Here is a 12,660-nt window from a genome sequence, read left to right as displayed (position 1 = left end):
TATTTTTCAGAAAATTACTGATAAGAAATCTGGAATATGTTTGATGCCAACTCTTGCAGAATGTGCCAAATTCAACAACAAAATGTTGCATTTAGAAAAGCAAGAGATTGTGAAACTGGAAGCTATTGACAGAGTAGAGCATATGGGATCAACAATTATTTTGTCTGAGAATCTGAAAACAAAATTGGATTCATTAGAGAAGAGTATATCTAAAACTGCAGGTTTTGAAAAGACTCTGAATGTGTGCTTGAACTGCCGTATAATTTTAAGAAGGAATTTACATGTTGAAAGAGGTCTGGTAAATGGATCAATGGGTAATGTTGTTGATTTTGTAAAATACAGAAATAGAGATGGAATTGAATTTTTAAATATTAAATTTGATGGCATTGAGGAAGTACAGCTAATTGGTCGTTGCTCTGCTAGATTTTTGCTTGTAAAAGACTTATATGTTCGCCGTAAGCAGTTTCCTGTTTGCTTGGCATATGCGGTGACAATCCATAAATCGCAAGGTTTAAGTGTAGACAGTGCATTGGTGAATATTGGCAGTTCTGTGTTCAAGGAGGGTATGTCATATGTGGCATTGTCACGAGTTAGAACTTTATCGGGATTGTACTTGATTGAGTGTGATGTCACAAACATTTGTGCTGATCTAGATTGTGTTAAGGAATACAATAGGTTAAGAAGAGAGTATGCGCCACATTTGCCTCAGTATCCTTTGTTTGAGAAACGTGTGGTAGGCCGGAAACGAAGAAATGTGACCAATACTGGGGAGGTTGTAGCAAAAAGACGAAAAGTCGATGAACCTAAAATTACAAGCAGAAACAAAAAGGATTCTGTTGAAGATGTTGTTGGTTTTCAATTTGAAAACAGTTCTGGTGTCAACTGCTATGCTAATGTAGTGGTTAATGTTTTGTTTTCTCTAGAAAATGTAAAAGAAGAGATTGTGGTCAATTCTGATCAAAGATTTTGCAGTTTGTTAAATTCTGTGTTAGAGAAATGTAGCACTGATAGAAGAAACATAGAAAGTGTGTCTGAAATTCGAAATCTGTTAGACAGATGTTCAGGCCAAACACAATTCTCTCAAAATATTCAGCAAGATTGTCAGGAGTTTTTAATGTATATGCTTGATGTATTACATGCTGAAGGTGTAGATGTAGATCAGCTGTTTGGGCTTTCTTATCAATGGCAGCATGACTGCGAGAACTGTATGGTATCAAGTACTACTAGTGTAGACTCAGAAAGATTTATATATTTAACTTTGCCAGACAGTAAATCAGTCTCCTTTAATAAGCTAGTAAAAGCAGCTGATCACAACATGGAGTGTAGCCAATGTAAATCTGAAATGATGTCCACATTATTTATACGAACATATGGCCAGTATGTCATTTTAATGTTCCAACGATGTAGCCCTGATGGAACAAAATTGACAACTTTAATTAAAAATTTTGCAGCTTCGCAGTTGTCAATATCAGGAAGGACTTTTGTAACTGCAGCAATTATATATCATGACGGCCCTTCAATAACATCAGGACATTACACAGCTTATTTAAAGTCTAGAAATGGCTGGTCATTCTGCAATGATTCTGTTTTAATTTTCAAAAAAAAATTGCCGTATGACCTTAAAAACTCTTACCTGGTGTTTTTAAAACCAAAATTTTAGGGAAATAATCTCGGGATGTGCTCTGTGGAATTTCAAGAAGTTCTAATGGCTCCTACACAATTTGGCCTTGAGGATAAGTGTAGTTCAGAGACATAACTTCTAACCATAGGACTGGACGTCATGGAGAAATACGTGCACTTTGAATGAGTTCAGAAAAACTGTTTCTTTTTATAAGCTAATTGAAGCAGCCAATCAAAACATGGAGTAGAGGGAATGTAAGTCTGCAATGCTGTCTACTGTTTTACATTGCTTTGTGATTAAAAGTGATGTAGAGAATTAAATAATTGTAGTAGTCATAGAGGTAGTGTAAGTCTGCTTCATAGTAAGCAGTATCAGTGTCATAGGAAATGTAGAACATGACTGAGCAAGAAGGGGAAGATATTACTATTCCAGGATTGTGAAAATGATCTTCAACATTTTAATTCTGAAAGTTGCGGAAATGCCAAATGACGGGATTGGCTTACAAGAAATCCAAGAGTTATAAATGGCTCTGACCAGATTTGGCCTTGTGGAAACTTGTGGTAGAGAGCAAGAAGTCATTTATTGCATGTAACGTGTTTTTAAAAACGATGGAGATTTTCTTTCAGAAAGTGGTGGGCTGAAAGTGATGTCATCAGTGATGTCACTGACCATGTCATGAATGATGTAATATGTGACATCATCAGCAGTGGATTGCGGGTGCGCGATATATAGTTAGTGCAACTAACTATATATGGAATTTCAATGGTTTTGTGTGAGTAAAATAAGGTTTTAAAAATGCTAATTCCTAACTATATATGGTGTATAACCTATGGTTTTTTCAGTGAATTTTCAAGGTTTTGTAAATGCTAATTCCTACCTATATATGGTTTATAACCTATGGTTTTTTCAGTGAATATATATATATATAACATTTCTATGGCAAAATGAAACCCCTCATTTTGTTCCTTTTCAAATTAAATGTATTAAGTGTTACCACTTTATTCCAATCAAGATGACATGACTTCAGGTGTGCCATACTTTTGTCATAAGTAAGACTGTTAGCGTTCTAGTTGTTCTTTAGAACACTCTGGGACATTCTTTCATTGGGCTATAGTTGGGCTACATCTGGCTGATATTTGGGCTACATTTGGGTTCTTTTGTCTCTGGTGGCCATCTTGGGAGACTGCATATCAGAATTTTTTGAACGAAATATAAGAGGATTTGAGAAGTCACTCAAATTAAATGTTTTAAGTGTTAACACTTTATTCCAATCAAGATGACTTCAGGTGTGCCATACTTTTGTCATAAGTAAGACTGTTAGCGCTCCAGTTGTTCTTTAGAGCACTCTGGGACATTCTGTCATTGGGCTATAGTTGGGCTACATCTGGCTGATATTTGGGCTACATTTTTTTTTGTGTGTCTGGTGGCCATCTTTGGGCTACATTGGGCTACATTGGGCTACATTGGGCTACATTTGGGCTCTAACATATATATAGCCCAATGTAGCCCAATATATATTTTTCAAAGTTAATTTTCGTAAAAACCACTGGAGCATTTATCTTGAGACATAGCAAAGGCACATCGGGTTACCAGTCCCTACAATTTTTCCAAGTTTGGTGGAAATCCATTCAGCCGTTCGGGCTAAAAGTGAGTCCAACCGCCCTATGGAAATTAACATGGGGAAAACACGTTTTGGGACCCCCCTTTTATCTCGGCCCCCGCTTGTCAGATCCCCCCGAAACTTTCAGGGAAGGAGCGGAGCGCAGCGAGGCAAAGTTAAGGAAAATTACAGGCAGATCCCTCATTCGGCGCCAAAGGTATTCCCAATAGAATGTTGCGAATTTCCTATGGAAAACAATCCTAACTATAACTACCTACTGGCGACCGCCAGTAGGTAATATATATATATATATATATATATATATATATATATATATATATATATATATATATATATATACACATAGTGACTCAACATTGCAGGTAACGGAGACCGAATTGCTGCTTCGCTGGAGCGTGTGGCAAAGGGCTCCCATAGATTGATTTTAAACCCATTGCTGCCCACCAGATCTTTGCACACTTTCACGCTTCTTAAACCAGGAAAATATTGTTTTAAATATTGTTTTTAAATCGCACAGCTCTCACCTGACTACACACCCCCTTCCCTGGTCCACCACTGACATCGTCAGATTGTTGTGTAGGGAAGGCGGGCCGGAAGTGAATACTACTTCCCCTCGCTTCAGCGCGCAGGTTAGCAGGCTAGTTGCTCTGCCCTGTCCCTCTAGAAAAGAACTATGCCTTTCCGTTCGCGCAGCAGACGCGCCGATGGCACGCCGAAGGTGCGCCAAAGGCAAGCCCGTCTGCGCCCGTCCACGCCAGAACGGGCCCAGGGCCAGGAATTTCTGCCCCTGCCGCCTCAGCCCCCAGATCATACACCAGGGAGACTCTATTGCAACTTAGGCAGGCTACAAATACACCATGCCTCCACTCACTCTCCCTGGAGGGACAACAAAGTAACTGCACCTACTGCTCCTATACTCTTTCACAAAAGATAATCCCACCCCCTATCGAGTTCGCAATCAGCGTGACCCTGCTGAATTGCAGATCCCCGCCCAAGCACTCTACAGAAATAAACATGCTTCTTCAGGACACAGAACCAGATGTTCTGTTCCTGACAGAGACATGGCTATCCCCAAGCTCTGAGCCGGATGTTGTGCAAGCCCGCCCTGCAGGATACCTTATCCAGAGTCTCGATAGAGTAGGTGGAAAGGGTGGCGGAATTGCAATGATCCATAAAAGCCACCTCTCCTGCCGCCTACTAGATAGCCCGATCCTCAACTGTGAAAATGCCCACTTCTTTATTCAACTCTCCCCCTCTAAATCACTTTCGGTCATTCTCCTGTACCGCCCACCGGGAGCACAGGGGCAATTTTGTTGCTCACTGTTGGAAGCCATCATCTGTCGCGCCTGTCTCTCTTCCAACTTTACCTTACTAGGAGACTTAAACCTCCACTTCGATGACCCCTTGGACAAAGTGGTAGGTGACCTAATACTCGATCTGGCTGCCTATCAGATCCACTTGAAAAATCATCAAGCTATACACGTAAAAGGCCATTTCCTAGACCCTATCCTCTAAAACATCTCCAGATTAAAAAATTAGTGAACCCTTACCTATCCCATGGCCTGTTCACTTCCGAGTACCATTCACCTGGCAAACAATCACCGACCCCCCCAACGGGCCATCTCCTCGCCTACTAGAACGCCCTTGGTCAAAACTAGTCCTTGACGACTGGAGATGCGAACTTGAATTAACCATCCCCACACTTGAACCAGACCCACTCTCAGCAGATGAGCAAATGTCATCCTGGATAGAAAACTTTTTAGACCAAGTTCTGCCCAAAAAAATCCTACCTAAAAATAATAGAACCTTCAAATCCCCTTGGTTCACCGCAGAACTCCGCGATTTGAAAAAACTTGAACGTACATGGAGGAAGGACTGGGCCAATAACGAAAAATAGAATATAGAGCAGCCATCAGGTCCTTTAAAGTCAGCCTGAAAACCACCCCGGCGGCCTTCTTCGAAGAAAAAATTCAAGCCTCCGTCAACTCCTCTAGGGAAACATTCTGCATCGTTAAAAAACTGTTGAAAGTCTCAGACCCACCCCACATCATCGACCCCTCTGGTCGTAGATGCAATGAACTGGCTGAATTTTTCTCCACCAAAATTCAAAATATCTTAAAATCCCTCCCAGCCCCCGGTCACCCTCCAGGACACCCCTCCCTGACCCCCGAAATCAATACCCCCACCTAGACTCCTTCTCCCCATTAACCTTGGAGATGCTTCCCCAAATTTTAAATTCAATAAAAAGTGGTTCCCCCCTTGACCCTGCACCTTTTAACATCCTAAAACCTGTGACACCTACCATCAGCTCCCCCATCACCAACTTAATAAACACCTCCCTAGAACAGGGCACTGTTCCCCCCCACTGGAAAAAAACCTCTACTAAAGAAACCTCACCTGGACCCCTTAGAGATGGTCAACTACCGGCCCATCTCCTTACTCCCTGGAATTAGCAAGGTGGCAGAAGAATTCGTTAACCAACAGCTCTCCACCTTCCTTGAATCTAATGGCCTTCTACACTGCTGCACACTGTCCACTCTCTCCGTCCACAGATGACTTGTCGTTGTTTCAGAAACAAGCTTCTTTGCTCATCTTGTGCCATTGGCGTGATTTAAAGAGGATGCACCACATTGTCGAAGCAGCCTTCTCAGACGTTGTCACGATGGCCACGCATCATCGCAGAATGCACGAACGTAGAGCTTTGGAGGTGTTTGGGGGGATAACGCCAATTTGTGAAACACAATCTGTAAGTTAACATTGTGTGTCATTTGTTTATCAAAGGAGAGAGGAAGTGAGTGACAGCAAAGAATATTCGCAGCTCACTTTTCTGTCACCGGTGTGTTTTTCCCCATGTGCCGGGACATAACGCACCCTGAAGCTCTACATCTAAAAGATAGTAAAAGAAAGATGTTATGATTGGTATTTGTTACTATCTTAATGTGGAGTAGAATTACATCGCCTTTTCACACACCTTCCATCTCGCATTTCAAAACAACAATTTGTACAGTTTATATACCGGACATTTCACTGATTATCAAAACGTTCCTGCCATTGGAAAAAATTTTTTAATGCAATTAGATACGGTATTTAGGACTGCGTACGCCTAAATCGCTGTGTCACTTTTTTGTATCTAGTCTGCTGCATCCCATCAACTCTCTCTGATGTGCACCGAGGCCTCAATGCTCACCTTTTCGTGGACAGGACACCTTCTACATCATGCAGTCCCGCTCTGTCACCAAGAAATCTGATATATGGTGCCGAGTCTTGATATCGGTATGGCTAATGACATACTTGTGCTCCCATCATCATCGCTGGTTCCTCACCCGCTCAGTCCTTGCGGTACCACTAACTCAGTGACCAAAGAGGCCAGGCACGTAGTGGTGGGCCCTTGTACTCGGTGGTTCGGTCCTACATGAGGCGTCTGAACCACCAGGACGGACCATCACAACACTTGCGATGGGAGCAACTCTAAAATGGCGTAGACCACGTGCGCTCCATCTTTTTTATTGGTAGGGTCACGTGTGTAGTGACGCATGTGCTAGATGGGTGTGGTGTGGGTGTATACCAGCCATGAGGGAGTGTGTGTCCTGTTTTGACAACTAGACCTGGAACTAAGAAATCAGTACAATAGAAATCTGGGCAATGTTGCGTTTTTCTTTTTCCTGGAACGCAAGCGGAGTGGTCTGGTGTGACAAATGCCAGTGCTGCGTGAAAATCTAAACCATGATTCCGGAGCTATGGGCGTGGTTCCGTTGTGAGTTATATGAAAAATCAAGTGAATCAGGTGTCCATTTTGTAGTGCTGACGTCACCCGGGTCTTAAAAGCAAATGTATCATTATGTCTGTAAATTTCCACAACATGGCCAATATGTTATGTTATGTTATGTTATTAATATTTGTACAGCGCAACAGCTGCCCCAGCAAAGGGGCGTCCGGGCGCTATGAGAAGGCAAACACAACACAACATCAGTCTGGCGCAGAGAAGAACCTAAATAAGGTTTTGATAGCGCGTCTAAACTGAAGAAGGTCATCAATTGCCCGAGTCTCAGAAGGGAGGAGGTTCCACCACTTCGCTGCCAGTACTCGAAAGGAGCGGCCGCCAGTTCTACTCAGCCTGAAGCGTGGAACCACTGCCAAGTTCTGGCCCAAAGATCTCAGAGTCCGCAAAGGGACATAAGGAATTAAAAGATTCGCCAGAATTTGGGGAGACATACCTTTGAGGATTTTAAATGCCAGGCAGAGAACCTTGAATTTAATCCTCTGAGTTACAGGGAGCCAATGAAGCGAGTACATCGTCTTGGAGACCGAGCACCGTCTAGGCAAACCTACCACTATTTTGGCCGCAGCGTTTTGAACTCGCTGCAGCCGAATAAGCAGCCTGATTTATCCCGGCCAAGAGCGAGCTGGCGTAGTCCAGTCGAGACAGTACTGATGCCTGAACCACCAGCTGTCTGGTGGGGGCATCAAAGAATCTCATTATAGGCCTTAGTCCTCTAATAACGCCATAGCAAGAGGCCGCCACCCTCTTGGTGTGACAGATAAAACTAAGTGTTGGATCAAGCCAAACCCCAAGATTTTTTATCTCCGATACCGGAGAGGGGGTCACACCCAGTTCAGAAGGCCACCAGTCGTCGCCCCACAACCCCACTTGCTTGCCTACCACCATGACCTCTGTCTTCTTGGTGTTCAACTGGAGACAGTTAGAGTTCATCCAATTGGCCACTGCCAATATGAAAGGTACGGGGTATCACTGTGCTGTACCTTCCGTTATATTACTCTCTCATATCTTTTACCTTATTGCCTAATTGTTGTATTAGCGCTGTTGTATTTCTTCCCTTTCTTTACTGCGACATCCACCTCACTATGAGTCACCATGTAACTCCATTTTGGCATAAATGTGTACAGGGTATCACTGACTCTATATTCATTCATAGTTGCACACATAAAATATGGTGGACATGACGCATTTCTGTGATTATGAATGTTTGTTGTACATTCAGTGGAGTGTTGTAGCTGTAGTAATACAGGGCTGTGAAAGGTTTAAGTTGCAGTTTTTGGCACATAAAGGGCAGCTAATATATGTACGTATGTGGTCATTCAGGTAAACTGTCGAACTTGGTGCTGGAAATCAGAGTTCGAGGCTTGGAATTGCGTCCACATCCTGATATTGTACAGTAATGACATTATCTACGTGTGCCTGAAAATGTACAGTAAATACGGTGCTCATGTAAATTGCTGATATAGTTTTGGGTTGGTTTTGCGCTGTATAAATACGCAAAAAAAAAGGAGGAAGAGTCCACACTTACTGTCAGAGGTAAGATGGTTGCAAATGGTATTTATAGCACAATATAACGTGGTAGGGCGCAGGAGCAGCATTGTAGAAACATATTAAATACACAGACACAGATAGATAGTTGAAGTGGGTCCGGACACATGTGCTTGACTCCATTTTATTACGTTGCTGTTGGTAACAAGAGGAATAGTAATCATGATATCATACACAGATATTCAATCATAAACGGTTTATGACTTCTGCTGTACTAAGGTAGGAGCACTATATGTGAAATATTAGAAGATTCTATCGTAAAGTGTTCATGAGTTGTAGTACAATGAGGTAGGGGCGGTTTATGTAGAGCCTGCGATGATGCGTGGTTTAAGCGGAACAAACTCGTAAAAATGTGTCTTTTGGCAATTGAATTTTGCCTTAATAAGGCAACGTGGCGATTATTTATGGTGTACTAAGTTAGTGGTACGTGTGGTGCTCGTCGTGTGCTCACCCTGCGATGATGCGTGGTTTGTGCTGTCTGTACTCAAAATATTGAGTGTTGCATACTGGTCTGCATACATTTTGAGGTTAAAAAAACCTATCATCAATGGTTATCAATTGTTCTGCAAACTATGTCTACTGATTGCTCTCCATGAGAAATAAACAATTTCAAGCAGTGCATTCTAACTTTCTCAAAATGGGGACGTATGTCTGGTTGCGATGTTAAAGGTGATACCCCAGAGGTACTTGGTATTACCGGTGGTGGAGGTACATTTTGGCGCTGTGTTGTACTTTCTTTGTAAACATATTTCACAGGATGTAGCGCTTAAAGGTGCTTGTGCATACTAGCAGTGCCACAGGAGTATTTTTTGTGTGTGCCTTAAATAAATCAAGGCTAAATTCTCTACTGTCTGTAGTGAAGATACAAAGCTGAATTGAAGTTGTGCACCCTGTTGTCCTCAGTGTAGAACTTAGGGTGGGCTGGATCATCTGCAATCATGATTGAAGTAGAAGATAGAACATATATGCATCGTAAATTTTATTATTGAAATAAATCTATAAGTGATATAAAATAAGTTTTTCAAGGAAGCATAATAAAGGGATATTGTCTAGGGTTTGATAGGTGTTATACTTAGGGCCAGATGCATCAAAGGGTTTTGCCCATTCTGTGTCTATGGGAAAATGCGTTGATGCATATGGGCCTTAGTTTGGTTTGCACTGAGTTAGTGGTATCTAAAACAACAGGGTTCTGTGGAGCCTGCGATGAGGTGTGGTCCGGGCAGGCCGTACTGATAGTAATTTTTTTTGTGTTGTGAATGCTGCCTTAGTAAGGCCACATAATAATCATTTTGGTGCACTGAGTTACCTGCACCTTTGGTGCTTAGCATGTACATATCCTGCGATGATGCGTGGTCTGGGGGGGAGGGGGGCACAGTAATTGGAGCAATGTCTTTTGTCAATTGGATTCTGCATGAATTCCACTTAAAAGTGATAGTATGCCTCATTGCTGACATAAAACTGTTCACTCTTCTTTCTGATGATTTATGGTGCACTGAGTTAGTAGTATCTTTGGCGCTGAGCTTGTACGTACCCTGCGATAATGCGTAATGCAGGGGGGCTGTACTGGGAGCAATTTTTTTTGCCTAGTGAATTCTGCTACAATAAGGCTACGGGGAAATTAATTGTGGTACAGTGAGTTAGTGGTACCGAAAAAACTCAGCGTGTGCGTACCCTGTGATGATTCGTGGTTTGGGGGGGGTCGCAGTGGTACAATGTCTCTTGTCTACTGGAATGCGTCATGTACAATCGCATTCTATCTGAATCACAATGTAGATCGAAGGCAGTAGTCATCACTGACATCAAGAAATTCTTTTTTGTCGTATCTTTTAACAAAATCTGAGGACATAAAGTACAATTAACTCTACCTTAAAAAAAACAAGGCAAAATTTCATGCTGTTTGTAGTATAGATTCAAAGCTGAATTTAAGATGTGATCCGTGCTGTCCGCACTGTAAATCGAAGGCAGTAGACAGCAGAGATATGGACGAACGATTTTTGTCACTTTTTTTTTTTTTTTCAAACCTTTATTGGTATAGACAGGATATACAAATCTGGGCCTACAACCAAACTGGCCGGCCATGATACGTGAAAGCAGTCAAGAAGTCCAGAATGAAATTACAGAATCAATCATAGAGGAACGTAAGCAATACAATCTTAAAAAGGGGGGAGGAGAGAGGATCCAAACGGCCAGCAAACAGGAGCAAAGAAGGTTATTTTTTATAATAGGGCGATAAGGAGCATGACAGGCTCGGCGACAATATAGAGGAATCCGGATTCCCAAATCAAACCATTGGTAACAGAAAGGCTAAAGGGCAGCCATGCAGGAATGTCAGCACTGTATATATTGGTATAAAAACAGGGCCGTGAACACAAGTCAGTATATAATTAAGAACAACTTTGCATCCCCACCACCCAGTAGCACATCGGAAACAGAACAAAGGGGCCGGAATAGCGACAACACCAAGACTAACCCGTCATACTGACCTTGGGAGAGAAGGAAAAAGGGAGGGGGGGGGAAGAGGAAAGAAGAGAGGGAAAGGAAAACACAGACTGAAAGAGAAGAATGCCGCGCCTAAACAAGCGCCCCGTAGCAAGGAACACATAAAAGAGCGGTAATATCAGCAACGAGGAGGGCATGGGAGTCGCAATGGAAAGCAGCTGAACTACAAAAAGAAGAACAGCGACATTACAGACCCCACCCCAATCATACCACGGAAGGCAAGGACAGACGCGGCACTCCAATAAAGAGATACAAAAGGGCCATGGAACTGAGGAAAATAAAACATCAAATAAGACCCATCCCACCCAGCACCCCTGCAGAAGGCTATGGCCTACGCTCCAAACAGCGCGCCTGTCGCCCTAAACCAGAACCCGAAATGTAGTAGAGACAAGAGAGAAGAAGAATATATAGACAAAAAAAGGACATGAAAACAAAAGAAATAAATGGGAGGGAGGAGCAAAAGGACAGAAACAAATACGGTCGGCCACAGCCATCCACCCAACCATACGATCATATTACATGTGAACCAGAACGACACAATCTCGAGCGCCAAAAAACGTACAGGGGGGTCTCCCACAGCACTAGAAATATGAGCAACTTCGCCACGGATCTGTACACCAATAAACCACCGGGAGCCGTGCATCTCACCCCAGTCCCTTCCTAACCACAATTACCACCCACCACATGACAGTGTGAAGTAAGCAACACGATGCGAGGCAAGCACACAAGTGAAAGAGAGTACGAGAAAAACGTAGGCCAAGGAGGGCAATCAATAAGCAAGTGGGCAAAAGTTCAAATAGGCAGTTCAAATGTCTCAGCAATAGCAACAAGGGCAATAATAGACAGGAGTTCAGTCTCGCCGTTAGGAAAAGCGGGGGGTTCCCTGCAAAATAGAAACACGACCTCATCAAGGCAAAAACAGGCAGCGGTCCACCATTGTTCTCAGGCACCCGGGGAGGATCGGGTCCCCGCACGACATCCAAGTCCCCAAACTCTAAACATCGAAGAGCAGGAGGTTCCAAATCCACCGGCCAGCAAACCCGTCGATGGATAGCGACAGTAACCCTCGTAGCGACCGAGGGAGGCGAGGCAGTGGCATCACTGAGACAAGAGGGGACCATGAAGGAGCGTTCACCCAAGATGGCGGTGGAACGAATCGAGTCTCCCGGAGCACCGGGGGCCAGGGCCGCGCGTAAGGATCGTAAGGCATCAAGAACGTCTCCAATCGTAGGCTCACGCACACACGTCCAGGCCCCCGTGCAGTCCAGCAACCCAAGTCCGTCATCACGAGGAGACCCACAGCACAGGTCGTCGGCAGCCATTTTGTGAATTCAGCCTCCTCACCACCCTCCGCGATTCTCGGAACAGTTCACAAATGCGGGCCTTTACAGATTTCCGGGGGGTCCCAGCAATGGCAGCCTCGGTGAAAAAAGGAGATTCGCCCAAGGCGGGGGGCCGTCTGCAGTATCGCTGGCGCTCCTCTCAAACAGAGTCCGAGGGTCCAGGGTCGATGGACGGAGCAGCGGCGGGGGGACCCCTTCACACGATCAGTCCACGGAGCACCGCGCCCCGCACCAGCCTCACGGCCGTCAA

Source organism: Lissotriton helveticus, chromosome 6 (assembly GCF_964261635.1).
Source record: "Lissotriton helveticus chromosome 6, aLisHel1.1, whole genome shotgun sequence".
NCBI classification, from domain to species: Eukaryota; Metazoa; Chordata; class Amphibia; order Caudata; family Salamandridae; genus Lissotriton; species Lissotriton helveticus.
The sequence above is the reverse complement of the archived record's forward strand: the minus strand, read 5'-3'. Positions refer to the sequence as shown.